At 41.3% G+C, this 20,110-nt stretch overlaps 1 protein-coding gene across 7 annotated transcripts in view; it reads right to left on the bottom strand.

Moving 5' to 3' along the window:
* Positions 1-20,110, bottom strand: part of NREP (neuronal regeneration related protein) — a 261,805-nt gene that overhangs the window by 26,735 nt on the left and 214,960 nt on the right. The window contains exons 1-2 of one of the 7 annotated variants that reach the window (XM_009208883.1): positions 2,046-2,313; positions 1,239-1,280 (exon numbers count right to left, since the gene is read on the bottom strand). The gene's annotated coding sequence lies outside the window, so the exon portion shown is untranslated. The other 6 variants (XM_009208884.3, XM_009208880.2, XM_009208879.1 and 3 more) reach the window with 6 other exon arrangements.

A 20,110-nucleotide genomic window follows, 5' to 3' on the forward strand; every position in this document is an offset into this window, starting at 1 on the left:
AGGCTACAGACGAATAACGATTTTCTGTGGTTAACATAAGTTATATGCAAATTATTGTTAACTACTGGGATTTCTAAAAGAGCTTCCCAAGTGGCCTATAGGCTTAACTAGGGGACAAAGGAATCCCTGGTACTTGGCTTTGCAGAGTCCTGGGCTATTCTTAGTGTTTAGTTCATCTTTAAATTGCATGAGTTCAAAAGGTTTAGCAACTTAAAAGTAGAACCAAGTGATAAAAATAGATTGTTTTCTGGCTGCTCTTTGTTCCCAGACATACTACTGGCAGTATATTTGCAATCAAGACGACAGAATAGGAATCAGCCTTCCACCGTGTAGTGTAATGCCTCAGAGTGGATATTTTTGGAAATGGCACTGCATTACATAACCTTCCGTGTTTAAAAAAAAAAAAAAAAAAAAAAACCTACACGGCGGGGGGGGGGGGGGGAGTCAGGAATATACACCATTTGTCCTTCTCCCTAAACCAAATAAACATTAATGCACATACTGCTGCAGTGATTTACCCTCAACCTTTATGTTATCAGAAGGCAGCTCTTTTGTTAACAGTTATGACAAAAATTAAGATGAATGGAGAAACTAAAAGTTCTCAAAAAGGGTATCATTCGCTCTTAGAGTTTTCCTATAACGTTATTATAGATACACATAAATGCAAATCAGATTATTACCATCACCAAGAAGAAAACAGTCATTTATTTTTAAGGCCCTCCCCCCCAAAGTTCAACTGCTTTATAAGAAAATGCAGAAAAAAGTGCTGCAAGATCGAATGCCTAAGAAGACCCTCGGAAGCAGCAGCATTGAAAGAGTGATCAAGTGTAAGGACGGAGGGGCACAAATTCATTTTATAAAAGGGTTGGAAAAGCTTGCATGCACCAAAGTGCATTTAATGCAAAGAAACACAACAGTTTCTAACAATGCTTTATGAGCAAGAAGAACAAAATTAACCATACCAACAAGCACAAAACCCCACCCCTTCCCAAAAGAATTCATTTCTCCCTCTAAACTTGTGCATTTTAGAAAAAAAACCCAAGTCAAATTCCAGCCTGAATGCAGCACGACCAAAATGCCAGAATTTCTCCAAGGTACACGCTTCAGGTCTTTAAAATTTAGAGGGAAGAAGCATGAACTCTGCAGGGTTGAAGGGTCCAGCTAAGAGCAACGGCAAGGAATCGACACAAAAGAGAAAGCAGCGCTCCCAGCCGGGGATAGGAATGGCATATACTTACAGACAAAAGCCCCGCTCCCTGTTCACTCTCTCCTCTCTACACCTGAAACACAAATGTGGTTGAAAAAGGGCAACATGCTAGAAAGACAGCTTGGGGGGGAGGGGGGATTGGGGGAGGGAGGGGGGAGGGGAAAGGGGTGGAGGAAGAGGAGGGAGGAGGGGGAAGGGAAACAAAACCCAAACCGGCTTCACTTCCAAGAAGTGCAGCCTTGGAAAAAGGAGGAGGAGATGATCTCCCTGCCTCGCGCTCTCTCTCCAAGAGTGTGTGTGTCTCTCTCTTTCTCTAACAGTCTCCCTCTCTCCCTTTCCCTCTCTCTCCCGCTAGTGTGCTAGTGAACAATGAGCTAATTCTGATGGAGCTGGCGCGGAGCCAGCGCCCCAGCCTTGCTGCCACTGTGCAGCCGCCTAGGAGCCAGACTGCTTACTCGGCAGGAATCGGCGGCTCGGGGCCCCGTCGGCGAGCGGCCAACAGGCGCGCGCGCCCCGACACCCTGCACCCGCGCCCCAGGCGCCCCGCTAGCCGCACTGCCCCCACTGCGCTGCGCGGCGCCCCGGAGAGACAAAGCGGACCCGCAGCTCTGCGCTCCGGCCCCGCCCAGGGAGCAGGGCGCGCGCAAACCCCCGGCCTGCCTCCCCACCCCCGGCCAGCCTCTCCGCCTCGACGTGCGGTTGCTTTTCAGACAAATAAGGAGGCGGAGGAGGCGGTTTGGGGGCGCGCCAGGCGTGAAGGCGGCCAGGGTGCTGCACAGTCCGGCGGCCCGCCAGGGCCGTGGGGAGAGGCGGCGCGGCCCGTACTGTAATAATAAACCTGCAGCAGAGGGCATCTGAGGAAAAGAGGACGGCGACGGGCGGCAGCCGCCTTCCTTTTATGTGCCTGTCCTGAGCGAAGCAGAAAATGGTGCCCGCGGCGGCGCGGAGCCGCACGCAGACACACAAAGAGCCCGCGCAGCATGCATTTGCACACGGCCCAGGTCGGACCCTGCCGCTGGGCAGGGTACGCGCGCCCCACTCCCTTCCGCGGGGAAGCCCGGGGCGGGGAGCGCCCCCGAAGGCCAGGCCCAGAGGTCCTGTGGCTGCGCGTGCACACACACACGTGCACACAGTCACACGCGCACAGCCAGCCAGAGCTGCGGCCTGGCATGATCGGCCCAAGACATACTCCCCTGTGGCTTCCTTCTCCTTCCCTACACGCTCCCCCACTGCCTGCCCCTCTGAAATTGTGTTTTTTAAAATCGAGGATTGCTTTGAAAACTAAAGTGCTTTGCCGTTTCTGATTTTTGTAAACTCGTCTTTCTTATTTAAAAATCTATATTTTCATAGTAATGTAATAGCTCAAATTTTGCAACAAACTCAAATAAACTGGTTCTGTTGCCAACAAAGCAGGATATCATTTTATGGTAACTGTCAGATGTTAAAGGAGAAGATTATTTCCTAATTAAATTGCCTTGCCAAGAAAAAGAGATATAAAGGATCATAGTGTCTTCTAAATTTGCTATCCACTTTTCCCCCAATCACTGAAGCAATGTTTTCCATTGTAACAAAGAAAATAAGGCAAATTTACGAAACTTAATTTTTAAATATGTGTTTACAGAATGTCTTGATGTTTTGGATTTAACATACTGGGTACCGAAATAGCAAACCTTAAAAAGCAATACTTTACACTAACAATTCTAAAAGAATGCATTGAATTCTCTATGCTTGTTGCTGGGGCTATAGGTCGCCTTAAAAACTACAAAGCCATTGCTACAACAAATGCCTATTAGACTGCACTGGGTGTGATGTTTAAGAAGCATACTGAAAGCTTCTCTGAATTAATCTAAAACTTCACAGTCATTTTCCTGCAAAAATAAGATTATTTGGCAGCCACAGCTAGGAACAAAGGGAAGAAATATAAAATTCAACAAATTCCCTTGACCCCTTCAGGTCAGTTCACCAGCCAGGGAAGTACCGGAAGGAAGGTGTAAGGCATAGGCTGGGTGGTGGGAGAGGGGAGAGGCCTGGGGGCTGCTCTGCAAGTCTGGAATCCCAACACACAGCTCAAGGGCACCTCAACATTGAGATCTTTGGCATTCACCTCAGGGTCAGGCCAGAAAAGAACCCCAAGGGCACATCATCAAATCAAAGACTACCAAAAATCTATCCCAGTAATATTTATTCAAAAGCTGCATCTAGGAGGAAACATACATACACATGCATACATATACAGGGACTTTAACGTTTATGTAAAACTTCCCTAAGATGTTCTTTCAAAACACAGAGAAATGTTAATTTTTCTCTTTCTTTCTTTCCTTTCTTTTTTTTTTTTTTTTTTTTTTTCTTTTTAAGAAATGGAGTCTCACCAAGTTACCATGTTGCCTATGTTGCCTGGTCTCAAACTCCTGGAATCAGGCAGTCCTCACTACGGCCTCCCAAAGTGCTAGGATTACAGGCACAAGTCACCTCTCTTGGCCAATTTTTCTTCATTGTAACCATAGACATTCAGTGACAGATTTTTAAGTATCACTGTGTCAGGCGTGGTGGCTCACGCCTGTAATCCCAACACTTTGGGAGGCCGAGGCGGGTGGATCACAAGGTCAGGAGATCGAGACCATCCTGGCTAACACGGTGAAACCCCGTCTCTACTAAAAATACAAAAAATTAGCCGGGTGTAGTGGCGGGCACCTGTAGTCCCAGCTACTCGGGAGGCTGAGGCAGGAGAATGGCGTGGACCCGGGAGGCAAAGCTTGCAGTGAGCTGAGATCGTGCCACTGCACCCCAGAGCAAGACTCCGTCTCAAAAACAAACAAACAAAACAAAACAAACAAAAAAGAACACTGGGTCAGATTCATAGCTTCTTTATCTGTTGTGTTCCAGAAAATGGTTATCATCCAACTATCCAAGAAACATTCTTGAGTCTCCTCTAGGTGTAGGGGGCTGTGCTAATCACTTAAGGATATATAAGAAACTCATGCCATGTCACCTCACCCAAACTGTAGCTATAGCAGTCTCACAGTCCTAGCTGCCATGTTCTGCCCCCTTCCATCTATCCTGTAGGTGGTACGGTAGACCCACTCTTCTAAAATTTCTTTTTAATCATGGTATCCCCTGCTCCATTACAGGATAAAGGCCATATTTTGCCACAATGTGACTACGGTCTGACTTTCTAACCTTATCATCTATCTCTCAATCATAGAATATCAGTCCTTCACTTCACTGTGATTGATCATTTAGGGCACATAATTATGCCTAAGCCATTACCAGTCAGGAAGCAAAGTCACACAAAGACTGACTTTAGCTAAGATGTCTCAACCCTTCAGTTATATTGACATTTGGGGCCAGATAGTTCTTTAACAGGGTGAGGATGGAGGGTGAGGCTGTCCTGTGCATAGTACGATGTTTAACAACATCTCTGGCCTCTACCCATCAGATGCCTGCAGGAAACACCAGTTGTCACAACCAGATATGTATCCAGACCCTGTCAAATGTTCTAAGGGGTAAGGAAGACTCATCCTTGATTGAGAACCACTGGCTCTAACAAACAGATCCATTTCCTGAGGTGGAAAGAGGTAGCCTCCCTTGAGTTATGTGTGCTTCCTTCGAAGAGGGACAGAGACCTGACCCAAATCAGGATTTTCATAGGGAGGAGGAAGGGGAAGTAGGCAATGTCCTTATCTTCATGGAATTTGTCATCTGGGGTGAAGGGGTAGAGAGACAGCCAAAGCCAAAGTTAAGGTGCAGTATCATAAGGATGATTGTAGAGTTCTGCACAGGGTTCACTGTGGTTGCAAGATTTCCTTTCTAAATCATACCAGTAGTTCGAAGTAAGTTTCCTAAGGGAGGTGAGGCCTAAACTGAATTTGTGAAGAATGAGAAAGAGTCAGCAATTTGAAGGAGGAAAGGGGCCTTCTGAGCAGAGGCAGAGGCAGATCATGAGCTAGGAAATTTGACTGATGACTGATGACATCCAGATGGTATAAGAAAATAAAAACCCTGGGTCAGAACCTGATTCTTGGGTTCTGTCCCTGGCAAGTATGCCAAAGCATAGTCCCTCAGAGGATTTGCCCAGTAGAAGAGGATGTACTTTAGACATAGGATTTTTCTTCTCCCTCAGCTATTTCATTCTCAAGTATTTCCTGAATATAGCTAACTGTATCTCAAATCTATATATTCCTGCAACTTCATCAATTTTTGGTCAGTGTCGTTGCTTGGGGTAACCAGTTCCATGAGTTTGAATTCCAGGTAAAAGGTTAGTAGAAAAGTGGTTAGAGCCAGCTCTATGTGGCCTTGGATAAGTCATTTAACCTTTTAGTCTGTTTCTTCATCTTTCAATAGGAGTTTATACCATAGTGCCAAATTGTTGTGTTATGTGAGACTGTGTACAGTGTTTAGCATATAAGTTAACATTACATATACAGTAGCAATAGGTATTATAGACTGCTTTATAGAACAAAACTTATATGATGTTTCCTGACGGACCCCGCCTCTCCTTCTGGCCTCACCTCTTGTCCTCTCTGGTCAGACTGAATGAGGGCACTTCTGCAGTGAGTTACACTGTTGCACAACCCTTGAGCCTTTCCACATGCTATTCCTCCTGCTGGAAGGTCCCTTTCCCACTTCTTCAATTTGCTAACTCCTGCTCCTTCTCAAATTCAGTTTAGGCATCACCGTCCTTTTAAGAAACTTTCTTTGAACTATTGATCTCATTTAGAAAGGAGTCTTTGTGGTCACAGTGCACCATGTACAGAACTCTACACTTGTCCTTATCACCCTACACCTGAACTTGGACTTTATTTTTCTGTCTTCACCACTAGACTATAAATTCCATGAAGGAACAGATTGCAGTATACATTGTTCATCGCATATGTAACATCCATTATCCCTTTCCTTCTCCTTAATGAAATCTTGATTTTTGTCCTCATCTCCATCCATCCCTATACAGCCTGCTAGATCCAGGGATGGTGACCCTGAGGAGTAGATTCTAATTATCTTAGCGAATCAGTGTATTGAATTACTTAGATCTGATAATGGGCTAATAAGCAGGTGACCTAAGTTCAACCAATCAGACTGAAGGGAAAGATTTATACTTCATGCTTAAGAAATTTGAATGCTATTATTAAAGTAATACAAAACTATTGAAGAAATGTAATCTGAAAGTGATATGACAAGATTTTTTTTTCCAGGGAAGGTTATTCTGAGAGTAATTTGGAGGATGGATTTGAGCATGGAGAAGGGGCAGAATTGAGGAAATTAGTTCAATTTAGGAGAATATTAGAGCAATTCAAGTGAGTAATTATGAATGGCCCAAATTAAGATAGAGGCCATGGGAAAGGAAAAGAGGGAAGGAGTCAAGTTGCATTATGGAGGTAGAATTGCAGGACTCATTATGGGTTCACAAAGCATGGCAGATTAGCTCGAGAAAAGAATCTAAGATGATTCTAGATTCTGGCTTTGTGACTGCTTGGATGATGATGGGATTTCCTAAAACAGAAAATACAGGAAGAAAAGTGCCTATGGGAGGATCAGTGGGTGACACTGAGTTCAATTTATACCTGTTGAGTATATAACCCACATATTCAATGATGTTCCAGTAGCTATCTTTGAGTAATTCTCTTATCACCAGCTCCCATTTCATCATGCTTTCTTCCTGTTATGGGCTGAATTGTGTACCCTCCTCCCACACACCACCCCCAAAATGTACATGCTGAAATCTGAACTCTCAGTACCTCCGACTGTGACTGCATTTGGAGATAGGGTCTTTAAAGAGATAATTAAGGTAAAATGAGGTCATATGGTCAGGCTCTAATCTGAAGTGACTAGTGTCTTTCTAAGAAGAGATTAGGACACAGACACATACAGAGGGAAGACCACATGAAGACATGGGAAGAAAGACATCTAACACCAAGGAAACCAACCCCAGCGACACCTTAGATCTCAGACTTCTAGTCTCTAGAACTGTAAAGAAATAAATGCCTGTTGTTTAAGTCCCCCGGTCTGTGGTACTTTCTTATGGCAACCCTGGGAAACTAATAGACCCCCCTTGCAGCAAGCATGTGGAAGAGTAAAGGATTTGTACTATTTGCATTTGTCATAAGGTTTCGGATATGACTTCATTTTACCTTAATTCTCTCTTTAAAGACCCTATCTCCAAATGCAGTCACAGTCTGAGGTACTGAGAGTTCAGATTTCAGCATGTACATTTTGGGGGTGGTGTGTGGGAGGAGGGTACACAATTCAGCCCATAACAGGAAGAAAGCATGATGAAATGGGAGCTGGTGATAAGAGAATTACTCAAAGATAGTTACTGGAACATCATTGAATATGTGGGTTATATACTCAACAGGTATAAATTGAACTCAGTGTCACCCACTGATCCTCCCATAGGCACTTTTCCTGTATTTTCTGTTTTCTACAAAACAAAGTCTGAGGAAGAGCCTGAAGCTAAGGAAGTTATATGTCCATGGCTTTACCCAAACCCAGAAGGTCGCTTACATATGTGTATAAAAGTTGAAGTCAGGAGGGCTCAATTCAAATTCACGGCTCGTTTTTCTCAGAACAGCATTCCAAAACACATAAGGGAAAGGAAACCGATTTATAATTGACCCTGTCCACTTTCAAGTTTCCAGCTGTATTTACACAGCTGCTGAAGGCAGCACAGATGAGAGATTCTCCCCTTCACCACTGAGAAACCCACACCAAGAGTATGTTCAGCGCCTTCGTATTAGAGAATTCAGTAAGTCTCAGGGAGGAACACAAAATATCAAGAACTCAGCCATCGACGTTGGGGATGCTGACAATGAGAGGAGGAAAAAAAGATGTAAGCTTAGCAAACTGAAATATGAATGTAAAAGCAAATACAGGAGGACTTACAACCTACATAACTCTAAAATATGATGAACAGTGCATTTAAAAGATAAAGGACAAATGTAAGAGATGAGGAACGTTTGAAAATTATAGTGCTCTCAATCTTGTATTTTACTCAACATCTGGAAATAATTGTAAATCCCTGGAAAAGTAAAGTTTGTCCTCCTGGAGGTGAAGAACAAGGAGGTTGTTGCAGAAACAAAGAGATAAATGAAAGGAATGTCTCAAAGGAAGATTTATCCAGATTATCCTACCACGCAAAACAGACCATATGAAACATATTTTAAAATTATCCTTCTGCTTGCCTTAAAACTGATCTGCATCGTGGTACAAAACTGTAAAAATAATACTGGTAGTTAATGCTGTTCTAAAACAAGAAAAAGAATTATTTTAAAAACCCAGTACGTCTGTGCGTGTATGTGTGCGTTTGTGTGAGTGTGTGTGCACACGCACATGCTTATTTGTGTTTACGAATTTGCTTTAACAAAGTAGAATGTTTGTTCCCCCCGGAAGAATTTTGAATTTTACAATTACAAATGGGTATTTTCTGTAACACTGGGGAAATGCAGAAACATGCTCTAAGAAGCTGATAACATATATACTGTTTGGTTATAGACAAGGTAGTGCTTGTCTTACCAACCCAGACGTGGATTAACAAAAAATACTTCTAGATTTACATATCCCCTGATATGATGCCATGGTTAAAACAAATTTCATACATACTAAATATAATTTTGAAGTTAACTCAAGCATCTTGACAGCTAAGTAAAATACTATCCTGTTCCATTGACCTTAGCCTCAGATCTTAGGATTCAATAGGGCCTGCAGCATCCAGGGTTAGGGTTTCAGGCACTCCATTTAGGCACCTTCTTCAGCTGACCACTAGTTGTGACGTTGCTTCAGTTCAGAGGCAGAGATAGAAGGAGGAGGTTGACCCAAAAAGAAAGGGCTGATTGAAAGCTGTATTAGTCTGTTTTCATGCTGCTGATAAAGACATATCTGAGACTGGGCAATTTACAAAAGAAAGAGAGGTTTAATGGACTTACAGTTCCATGTGGCTGGTGAGGCCTCACAATCATGGCAGAAGGCAAGGAGGAGCAAGTCGCATCTTACATGGATGGCAGCAGGCAAAGAGAGAGCTTGTGCGTGGAAACTCCACTTTATAAAACCATCAGATCTTGTGAGACTTATTCATTATCACGAGAACAGCACGGGAAAGATTTGCCCCCATGATTCAATTACCTCCCACCGAGTCCCTCCCACAACATGTGGGAATTCAAGATGAGATTTGGATGGGGACACAACCAACTATATCAAAGGCAAAAAATATTTCCCTTTAGAATGAGGTTCTTAAAAAAATAATAATGAGGTTTTTCTTTTCAAATGTTAAGGTAACATTTTCATTCTTGTAATGATACCCAAGAAGGTAAACCCCTGCCAGAAACTTCAGACATTAGATGGTATGGTCCCCTGGAATTCATAGAAGTACACACATAAGGAATTATGAAGGTGTTTGCTTTTAATAATAATTTCATATGTTTGTTGCACTTTCTAACTTATAAAAATATTTCAATATGTATCTCACAAGCTATGAGAACCTGATTTTCACACAAGCTATGAGAACCTATTTCACAGATGAGGAAGCAGAGGTAGAAAAAAATGAAGGGATTTACATAGGATCACAGCTCTAGTTAATAACACTGATTGGACTGTCTAAATCAGTAGTCTTCAACCTTTTTGGCACCAGGGACTGGTTTCCTGGAAGACAATTTTTCCATGGAAGGTTGGGGGTATGGTTTTGGGAGAAAACCATTCCACCCCAGATCACCAGGCATTTGGTTCTCATAAGAAATGCACAAGCGGCCGGGCGCGGTGGCTCAAGCCTGTAATCCCAGCACTCCGGGAGGCCGAGACGGGTGAATCACGAGGTCAGGAGATCGAGACCATCCTGGCTAACCCGGTGAAACCCCGTCTCTACTAAAAAATACAAAAAACTAGCCGGGCGAGGTGGCGGGCGCCTGTAGTCCCAGCTACTTGGGAGGCTGAGGCAGGAGAATGGTGTAAACCCGGGAGGCGGAGCTTGCAGTGAGCTGAGATCCGGCCACTGCACTCCAGCCTGGGCGACAAAGCGAGACTCCGTCTCAAAAAAAAAAGAAATGCACAAGCTAGATTCTCATTTGTGCAGTTCACAGTAGGGTTTGCACTCCTATGAGAATCTAATGCCACCACTAATCTGACAGGAGGCAGAGCTTAGGCAGTAACGCTTGCTCACCCACTACTTACTTCCCACTGTATGGCCTGATTCCTAATAAGCCATAGACCAGTACCAGTCTGCACCTTGGGGTTGGAGACCCCAGGTCTAAATCATGACTAGACTGCATAAGCCCTCATTTCTCATAAAGTTGCATTTAAAGCAGTCATCCTCCATGTACAGGCACTGTTAGCTCAAGAACTATATCGCCCATGTGTCAATTCTGTGACATAGGTATCGTTAGTATCCTTACTTCACAAATGAGAAACTGAGGTGGAGAAAGGTTAAGCCAACCCATTACTTAACATAGTGTAAGCAGTGGAGCTGGGATGTGAACCCAGCTCCACTGGAGAAGTTTGGCTCCAGAATTCTGTCTATTAACCGTCATGCTCACCTTCATTGCTGTGCCTAGAAGCCTAGAAATTTGCAGATCCAATGGACATGATTAGGGCTTCACCCTTGATATCTCTTTATTTCTTGGCTTCACTTGGTTCCCTTGGTTTCTTCTTTGACCTCTCCTTCTTGATTTTTTTTGCTGACTCATCTTCATTTTACTATCCATTAAATTCTAGCATTTTCCAGGTATGAAATGGTTCTTCAGGCAGAACAATTTGTAAAAATGGCACCTACACTTCCTAAATCAGCCTGTGAATTTTTTTAGGTGATTAATTTATTTCACAACTGGTTTTGAACCACACCATTTGCCATTTACTCCACCACATACTGATAATGAAATATTGTTAGAAAACAGAACTAAAAAACTGAGGTTCCTTCTCCGCACTTCACACATATATAATTATTTACATATTATTACAGTTCCTTTTAAAAGTGCACTTCATAACTTCAAGTTCATCTTGATTTCAGGGTTGTATATAGCCTTTTCATTCTAAATTACACAACTTGCTGGAGTCAAAATGTGTCCTAGTCATTTTTTAAAAAACATTGTAAAGTTTTACTTTGGTTGATCCTCAAAGGTATCATAATAAAACAGTAAGAATTTGACTCTGTGATTGGGAAGACCTAAGAGAATTCTGAGACTGTTCATATTAAAAGTTGAAATCAGGACAGTTCCAAGAAAAATTGTCAAGTTTCCATTTGCATGGATTTGCCTCATTTTGCACCAAAATGTCAGTGTCTTAAAACTTCCAGCTATAATCCCTTAACTGTGCCCTGAAGAGTTGAAAGGGTAATGAAAGGCCTCTGCTATTCATTAGAGAGACAAATCTTATGGTTAGAGAACCAAGAACACAAGCGTGAAGGCAAGGGCAATGTTACTCCCTCTTATCCACCTTCGGCTGCTTCCCACATTCCGAGTCTACTTCAGGTAGATATCCAAAAATCTCTCTTCTTGAGTCCTCTGCTCCCTTTGTCAAATAGGCCATCCTAACCCTCTGTCTCTTCCCTCTTTCTCCTGCCATCCCCTAGAGTTCTGCTGTTTCCTCCCCATAACCTCAGGTTCAAATAGTCAGTTCACTGATTTCTCCTCCATGGAACTGGGTTTCCTTCTGGTTCTGGTGAGGGAGAAGGGCCAAAGTCCCAAGAAAGGGTGGGTGAGTGAATTTTCCTCAGAAGGGCTTGGCAAGGAAAGCATTTTTTTCTTGGTCATAAATCATATGGGTGGTAATTCTTCATTGGTTGTTAAGTTCTGAAACTTCTTCATTCCTTCTGTCAACAAATTTACTTTGTACAGTTATACAGTTTTAAATGTCCTGAATTCTTTTTGTCTACTTTTCATAAACTGCAATTTACTTTAACACTCCTCCCACCCTAAGAATTTGAATGCACACGTGAAGAAAGCCTCAACTGGTAACACATAAATACATCTTCAGGAATCTAAGCAGTCAGAAATTTTGATTTCAACTTGAGTTAGGCTGATCTGAGGTTAGACAGAATATGAAGGAAGATTTTTATGAAAGAAATTAGCGAGATAAACTGGATTTAAGCTTTTAAAAGTTTACTTTCATGTTTTAAAGTCTGAGCACACTTTCAGTGATTTTCACAAAACGTACCATAAATTACCCCTCCCCACCAAAAAAAAAAATTTATTTTTAGTTTCTGAAGAATCTATGCACAGATGTAGTTCACTGGCAGCTCTCCCAAGTTGCTTAACAGCAGCAGAAATCTCTCTAACACAGACATCTTTCCCTTTGTCTAAGTGTCCACAGCACATTTCTACCTGAAGGACCCACAGGTATCATGAACTCAGCGAATCCAAAACTGGTTACCATCTCCCTTGGATAGCTGGGACTATTTTCTGTTCTCTATGCAAATGGTCTCACACCCATGTACTCCATCAAGGTGAAAACCTTCAACTCCCTCTTCCACTTGTCCCCAATTTGTGCTAATGCTGTGTGTTTTTTAAAAAAAACTATGGTTGCTTTTTGGTTGTTTGTTTTTTGTTTTGAGACACAGTCTTGCTCTGTAGCCCAGGCAAGAGTGCAGTGGCACAATCACAGCTCACTGCAGACTCCACCTCCCAGTCTCAAGTGATCCTCCCACCTCAGCCTCCTGAGTAGATGGAACCACAGGCTTGTGCCACCCTGCCTGGCTTATATTTTAATTTTTTTTTAAAGATGGGTCTCCCTGTTTTCCTTGGGCTGGTCTCAACTCCTGGGCTAAAGTGATCCTCCTGCCTCGGCCTCCTAAAGTGCTGGGATTATAAGTGTGGTCCATGGTGCCTAGCCTGTGGTACATGTTTAATATGAAATATAATGTACGTATTTAAAATTCTAGTTAGAACTATATCTATTGTCTTGAAGGATGTCCACAAGGATGTCCTTTTGTCAAGAGGGAAAAGAAATCTATAGGATAATATGCATATTACAAATCAGACTTTGTAAGATGGCATTAACAACAGTTTAAAGCAAAGAAACAAAAAGAAGCTGCCCCTCTCTGTATATCTGTGAGGTGGAACTGGTGAGAGAGTAGAGAACCAGGTGGAATGACATACCAGGGGGTCAACAGTGATAGCCTCAAGAAAATAGGAGCAGAAGGAGATTATAGATTTTACTTTGTGCCTTTTTGGTTTGTTTGATTTGTTTTGGAAGCACAACTTGCTTTTGTTGTTTGGCTTTTGTTGTTTGCTCTTACTATAATTTCAATTTTTATTTAGATTCAGGGGATACATGTGCAGGTTTGGTTATATTGCATGGTATTGAGGTTTGAGATATGAATGATCCCGCCACCCAGGTAATGAGCACAGTACCTTAAAGTTAGTTTTTCAACCCTTTCTCCCCTCTCTCTGCCCCCTCTAGTAGTCCCTAGTGTCTATTTTTGCCATCTTTATGTCCATGAGTACTGAATGTTTAGTTTCCCCCTGTAACTGAGAAGGTGTGGTATTTGAATCTCTGTTACTGCATTAATTTGCTTAGGATAATGGCCTCCAGCTGCATCTAGGTTGCTGCAAAGAACATGATTTCATTTTTTATGGCTGTGTAGTATTCTGTGGTTTATATGTACCACGTTTTCTTTATTCAGTCTACCGTTGATGAGCGTGTAGGTTGAGTTGCATGTCTTTCTACTGTGAATGGTGCTGCAATTAACATACAAGTATATGTATCTGTCTTGTAGAACCATTTGTTTCCTTTCAGGTATATACCCAATAACGAGATTGCTGGGTTGAATGGTAGTTCTGTTTTAAGTTCTTCGAGAAATCTCCAAACTGCTTTCCACAGTGGCTACACTAGTTTGTTTTCCCATCAACAGTGTAAAAGCATTCCCTTTTCTCTGCAGCCTTGCCAACATCTCTTGTTTTTTGACTTTTAATAACAGGCATTTTGACTGGTGTGAGATGACATCTCACTGTGGTTTTGATTGGCATTTCTTTGATATTAATCCTATATCTTAAATGGGATCCATCAAGCATTGGTGTAAGAATTACCGTGAAGCTTCCCCGATGGCCATGGTTACTCCCCATGGCACTGTTCCTTCATCTTCAATAAATATTTATTGAGCATCTGCTTGCTATTTGCAAGGCAAAATGCTAGGCACCAGTGTTAGAGCAGTGGACAAGATAGACCCCCACACTGTCCTAATGGAACCTAATTCTATAATTACAATCACAAATCCAAGGCACAAGAAAGAAATTAGCAAGCAAGGCATTTTCAGATAAAGGAAATTAACGACAACAACAACAACAAAATGACTTGGCAAAGAATGCCTGGGGGTACGGTGAGGAAAGGGGTATTTAGACAAGATCTCTTTGAGGCAGCACTTGAGCTAGGACCTGAATAAGAAGCCAAAGTTGAAAGATATTGGGGGAGTAGGGTGTATTCATCTGTCCTCATACTGCTATAAAGACATACCTGAGACTGGGAAAATTATGAAGAAAAGAGGTTTAATTGGCACACAGTTCTGCAGGCTGCACAGGAAGCATGGCTGGGAGGCCTCAGGAAACTTATAATATGGCAGAAGGCGAAGAGGAAGCAAACACGTCTTACTATGGTGGAGCAGGAGAAAGAGAGTAAAGGGAGAAGTGCTACACACTTTTAAACCTCCAGATGTTGAGAGAACTCACTTACTATCATGAGAACAGCAAGCGGGAAATCTACGCCCATGATCCCATCACCTTCTACCAGGTCTCTTCCCCAACATTGGGAATTACAATTTGACTGAGATCTGGGTGGGGACACAGAGCCAAACGCCAAACCATATCAGTGAGTATTCCTATCAGAGGGAGAAAGTAAGTGCAAAGGTACTCACACATGAATCCCTGAAGATGTTCAAGAGACAGGGAGGCTATGATTGAAATAATGTGACTGGACTATAGTGAGCAAGAGGAAAGAACAATCAATGTAAGATCAGAAAATTAGACTTTCTAGTTTAGCACTTATCATGTCTATTGTAAACCTTCTGCTGGCTTTGCTTATCACTAGACTTCAGGAGTATTTTTCAATTTTTATAACCCTAATGTCTGACACAGAATCTGTATATAAGTATAAAAGAATTCATGTTTTTCTTTCAAAAAGTGAGTTTACAGTGGCCAAATTGGTTCAAGATATTAAGGTTTTATCGACTATTTAGTAAATTAAATCAATATTTTAAAGTTACACAGAATTTGTGGATTATTACAAAAGGAAACTATAATTTCTCCATGCTGCAAAGGCAAGTTTTTAACTTTAGAATTCATTTGAGGTTTTAAAATTAGTTTTCCTAATCCTTAACCATACCTAGCTCAAGCTTGTTTTAGTACCAAAGTTGAAATTAAGTTGATGTTAACATGACTAGAGTTTAGGAATAAAAAATATTATTTGGTAAAAAAAAATGAATTATTATTATTATTTTTTGAAACAGAGTCTCACTCTGTCACCCAGGCTGGATGGAGTACAGTGAAACAATCATGGCTCACTATAGCCTCCACCTCCCAGATTGAAGCAATTCTTCGACCTTAGCCTTCCAAGTACCCTGGACTACACACACGCACCACCACACCTGGCTAATTTTTGTAATTTTTGTAGAGACAGGGCCTCACCATGTTGTCCAGACTGGTGTCTAATTTCTGGGCTCAAGCCATCCACCCACCTCAGCCTTTCAAAGTGCTGGGACTACAGGTGTGAGCCACTAAGCCAAGCTAATGAATTATTTCTAATTTCCTCTTCAGCAAGCAAGAGAGGAAGAGCTCCAGCTTAATTTGAATGAGTTCTTTCAAAACATTTTCTAAAGTTCATGCATGGAACTTTTCTCTCTTCCAGGAAACAAACATTCGATATAGAAATTTTGTTTTCCTCTGAAGAATAAAGTGTTCAAACTTATTCTTGTCTCATGAGGAACACAACAATATTTTGTAATTTTTTTCCTACAGCTATTAGGAGAACTGCAATGACACTTTATTTAGAAATAATAAAATAATGCAGAATGCTTCGCGTAGTAGGTAAAGACACATGAATGATGGAAGGGAAGAATAAAAGGAGCAGCTGTTGAGGAGGTACATTTTGAGAAGTAATATGTAAAGCACATTCACCTGTGAAATCTCTCTTACACTTCACAAATTCTTTGAGTTAGGCATTCTTTAACTCATTTTAACAGATCTGGGATTACTGAGTAAATACTCTGCTTGAGATCACACACAGTTAATAAATAACAGAGACAGGATTTGAAAGCAGAACTGCCTGGTGAAAGACTTCATAGTCTTTTACACACACACACACACACACGCACACACACACACTTCAACATTTATGCACGGTGGCTCATGCCTGTAATCCCAGCACTTTGGGAGACTGAGACGGGCGGATTGCCCGAGGTCAGGAGTTCGAGACCAGCTTGACCAACATGGAGAAACCTCGTCTCTACTAAAAAATACAAAAATTAGCTGGGCGTGGTGGCATGTGCCTGTAATCCCAGCTACTTGGGAGGCTGAGGCAGGAGAATCACCTGAACCTGGGAGGCGGAGCTTGTGGTGAGCCAAGATTGTACCACTGCACTCCAGCCTGGGCAACAAGAGCAAAACTCCATCTCAAAAAAAACTCCAAAAATCAATAGAATATTTAGAAGCAAGATTTTATTGTGCCATCAATATTTAGTATTTCCCTATCCTAATGCAAACCAAAAGTTACACCAAAGTCCCTAAGAAATATATGACTTCGATTTTAGCTAGAGAACTGAAGCAAAAAAACTGATTATAGAATGATTTTTTAAAAAATCCATTAAAAACACTTAGCTAACCAGTTGTTATAAATGCTACTATAAGATGCTTTCATTAGGAGAACTTTTAGAGGAAATGAAATTGTTAGGAATTCCACGATCTGTAAAACAGAGGAGTTGGACTAGAAGGTTCTCCAAATTCCTTCTAGTACTAACACCCTAAAACCCTATAACTCTAGAGCTTGAAATGTAATTACTGTGTGAAAATTTACAAGCGAGGTTTTCTGCTTAAATGTGATTCTTTAGTTGCCCTCATGCTGTGACTTGTAAAATTATCATCTCAATTACAGTATATTTGGCCAAGAGCATTATTTTTCCACTCTTGATAAATAACCAGAGGTGAGAGAATAGGTTTTTTATTTTTTTTAAAAAAAACTCTTCAGTAGTTTTGAAATATAATTCCTTTGTTATTTTTGTTCATCCTTGTTTCACTAAATTTATAGAAACAATTTTGAGATTTTCATCATTAATATACAAAACTTTTGTTTCAAAAATGTGATTACATTTTGACCCAAAAAATATTCCGGTTTCTGAAAGTCTGGAGGTTCAGCTGCAATCAGGACGTCATGGTTTGGTTTGAGGGAACATCTTTATGCACCTGAGGAGCATCCTCAGCCTGGCTCTACTAAAAGGAACAGGTGAGGTGTGCAGCCTCAGAGATGCGCAACAAGTCCTCTCGTTCAGCCCCTCCCCCCAGACACCAACAGGGATGCTGCAATCATAGCCTTCAACCCGGGCAAGCAGCATGTTTCCCATGAAGAACACAACTGGAGTTACTTTTGACTGAGCACCTGAAAGATGTTGTTTTCCTGAAGTGTTTTTTTTATTAATCTTCTTTATTATGTATTATTAATAATAGGAGTTTAATATAAACGATGCTGTGTTTCATAGCATGACAGCTTTGGATTAGGTAATGTTATCTTGTTACTAATGGTTACTGCTGCTTAGTTTCTCTTAAATAGCAAAATGATGATATTCAAATGTTCTATTTTAGTTTCCTTGTTTATCTGTATTCAACTAAAGTCAGCACAGTATTGATAATTCCAGAATTTTACTATAATGTAAACATACTTGTTCATACATCATCTATATGTCTCTAGCTGTGATCCCAACATACAATAGATTGTGCAAGTTATAGTGCATATAACTTTCATTCAATTCTCTGAGCTTTTATTTATTTATTTATTTTTTAAACTACTATCTTTGCAGGAGACTGAGCTTCAATTCTCTGAGGGAGAACCAAATAATGAGAGAAGAAAAGAAACTATTATCTGCTCAGCAGTAAAATATGTTCTGGGAAGATATACCTTAGGAGGGAGAGAGAATCATAAACATACATAAAAACTAATAAACACCTACTTCTCTAAAGAAGATGTAATAATTAGTATTTGGAGGTTACTAATTGGTCCTTGGCCACTCCAAGAAAATAGTGGTTGCACAGTGCTTTTATTTCACATAAACCAAGAATTAGCAGCTAATGTAATAGTCAAAATCTCTTTGCTCAAGAAATTAGAAGATGATTATTTATTCTACTGACGATATTTAACAATGAGGATTTATCTTTAATAAAATTTGCTGGAGATGATTGGAAATCTGTTGTTTTCAGTTGTGCAACAAAGATCTACAGGAATTTGCCTCTTGGAACATTATAATTAAAATTTTCATGCAAAAATGTCTCTATATTCTCTACAAGGAAGACTGTAGGTCCAAAACTAAGGTTTGAGATCATCTAAAGTTTTCCTTTACTAAAGTGGGTTATTTCTCTGTTCAAAAATATGTGCCTTCTATAGAGTGCCTAATATTCTTTCTTATTTTTTGAAAAACACTGTCAAGTCCAAATTTGGTTCTGGCACACAGAGTTTGATGTCTTCTGTCCCTGGTACCCTTCTTGTAGAGAAATCTTGTGGTGCTTAGGGCAACCCCAAGAGTTTAGCTTAGACCAAAAGACCACACTCCAGGACCAGGAAGACCCTTCAATCTGGGCTCTTACCCGTGGAGGAGGTGACACAAAGTATGCTTGTCCCTAGAGTTTTCTACCCTGATCTGACAATTTATAAACCACTTGACAAATTCTTGATTCAATATGTATTCCCAGAATTTAGACTGAAGCCTCAGGACAAAGAACTCTAGAAACATCATTGAACTAATCAGCATTGATTTAGTTCTCCTTATATTACATGTCCAGCATTATGCTAGGTACTGTAGATGACAGAGGGAAAGGAAACAAGGGAGGGAGGGAGAAAGGAAGGAAAGAAGGAAGAAAGGGAGGGAAGGAGGGAGAGAAGAAGGGAAAAAGGCAAATGATATTGTGGTAGGCAGAATAATGGCTGCCAAAGATGTCCACATTCTATCTCTATAACCTCCAAATATGTTACCTTACATGGTAAAAGAGACTTTGCTAATATAATTAAGGTTGCAGACCTTAAAATAGGATGATTATCCTGGATTATCCAGTTGTGCCCACCTAATCACACTTGGACCTTTAAAAACATAGAACCTCCCTTCAGCTGCAGCAAGAAGAAAGGCCACAGAAAGGGGAATGCAGCCTTTCAAACTGTGTAAACGAGTCAGTGTCCTTTTGTGGGTTTGGAGATGGAGGGGCAATATAACTGGCAGTGCAGATGGCCTTAAAGAGCTGAGAGAGGCTCCTGGCTGACAGCCACTAAGGAAATGGGGCCCTCGGCCTTTTAACCGCAAGGAACTGAATTCTGCCAACAACCTGAATGAGTTTAGAAGTGGATTAACTGCCAGAGCCTCCAGAAAGGAATGCAGCCCTGCTGACACTCTGATTTCTACCTTGTAAGGCTCTAAACAGAGGACCAGCATGGTGACCTGGACTTCTAATCTGCAGATTTATGAGATAAAATATGGGTGTTGTCTTTACTGCTAAATTTGTGGTAATTGGTTATGGTAGCAAGAGAAAACTGACACAAATAATAAATGTCCCTGGCTGCAAAGATTCTAATGGGGGAGAAAGTGAGTAAATGCTGTGAAGATGTGAGAAGAAATCTTCCTGAAGAGTCACACTAATAGTTTGATTTTGTTGTTTTCTGTTTTTTTCTTTAAGAGATGGGGTTTTGCTATGTTGCTCAGGCTGGCTTCTAACTCCTGGGCTCAAGCAGTCCTTCTGCCTTAGCCCC

The sequence above is a fragment of the Papio anubis genome, chromosome 5, assembly GCF_008728515.1.
Source record: "Papio anubis isolate 15944 chromosome 5, Panubis1.0, whole genome shotgun sequence".
Classification (NCBI taxonomy): domain Eukaryota; kingdom Metazoa; phylum Chordata; class Mammalia; order Primates; family Cercopithecidae; genus Papio; species Papio anubis.